We start from the raw sequence: 1,449 nt of genomic DNA on the forward strand, positions 1-1,449 counted from the left end.
CTGGTAGCATAGTGCCTAAGGCACTTGACTGCTAACCAGAAGGCTGGCGGTTCAAACCCACCAGCCACTCCTCGGAAGGAAGGTTGGGCAATTCTACTTCCATAGTGATACTGCCTCGGAAACCCAAGGAGGGGTCGCTATGAGTCGGGGCCGACTCGATGGCACATAACAACAACAACAACTTCCTAGAAGCAGGAAGAGGAGAATCTCACTACCATCAAGAGAGAAGAGCCAGAGGTGGAGTGGAACACATCCTTGGACCCACGATCCCTGTGCTGGACATCCTTTGCAGAGAGACAAGCAGAGGAGAGTCAGCAGAGAGATAGCAGGGAGAAGACAGCAGCAGAATCAAGTCACACAAGGCAGAGTGGTGGACTTGCTGGCCCATGGAGCGAGAAAGTGAATGCCTTTGGGCAGGAAGCTTGCTGGCAGAGTGGGGTTTACCTCAGTGCAAGCATTGGCAGAGCTAAAAGAGCTTTATAGCTCTAGCATGAGCAGGGAAGAAACCAGGCCAAGAGGCCAAGGGCCAAAGCGAGGCATGCCTGAGGACATGGCTGAGGGGAGATGTCCTGATGGAAGAATTGCATCCTGAGCCCGAATTGTAACCTGTTACTTCATTGATAAACCCCACAATCATGAGCATTGTCTGTGAGTTCTGTGTAGCCATTGCAACAAATTATCAAACCCAGCAGAGAAGTGGTGAGTGCAATGGGAGGGAAGATTGGTGTCAGATGAATTGGTAAAAAGGCTAAAGGGTGGTGACAAGCCTGGCCTCATAAGAATAAGTCTTAGACTGCTGCTGGTGATTCTCTCCCCCCTTGAGAGGTTGGAGAAGGTCAGAAATGGTGTCTCCATGCCCTTTTTGCACCCAGAAAGGAGGAACCCAAGGTGGACAGCCCCAGTTCTGTGTATTAACTCAGCCAAATGAATTATTCAAAACTATTTAGCCAAAATCAACTGTCTCAAAAAAAAAAAAAAAAAATCAGCTTTCTTCAGAGCAGTGTAATTCAAGATCCATGCAATGCTTCGGAAACTCTGGTGGCATAGTGCCTAAGGGATTTGACTGCTAACCAGAAGGCTGGTAGTTCAAACCCACCAGCCACTCCTTGGAAGGAAAGTTGGGCAATCTACTTCTGTAGTGATACTGCCTCGGAAACCCAAGGAGGGGTCGCTATGAGTCAGATCCAACTCGAAGGCAGTGAGTTTGGTTTTTGATATACAATACCTCATTTACAATATTCAGGATACAATCCAACATTATTTGTAGGAAAAAAGGGAAAATGTAAGCCATTCTCAACATAAAAAGCTATCAGTGGAGATAATTTATGAGATGATCCAGATGTACGTATTATCAGGCAAGGATTTTGATTCAGCTGTTTTAACTATAATCAATGACTAAAGGAAAATATTTTTAAATTAGTAAACAGATAGGTAATCTCATCAAAGAAA

Source organism: Orycteropus afer, unplaced genomic scaffold (genome assembly GCF_000298275.1).
Source record: "Orycteropus afer afer isolate SDZICR_OR568_19922 unplaced genomic scaffold, OryAfe1.0 scaffold00020, whole genome shotgun sequence".
NCBI lineage: Eukaryota > Metazoa > Chordata > Mammalia > Tubulidentata > Orycteropodidae > Orycteropus > Orycteropus afer.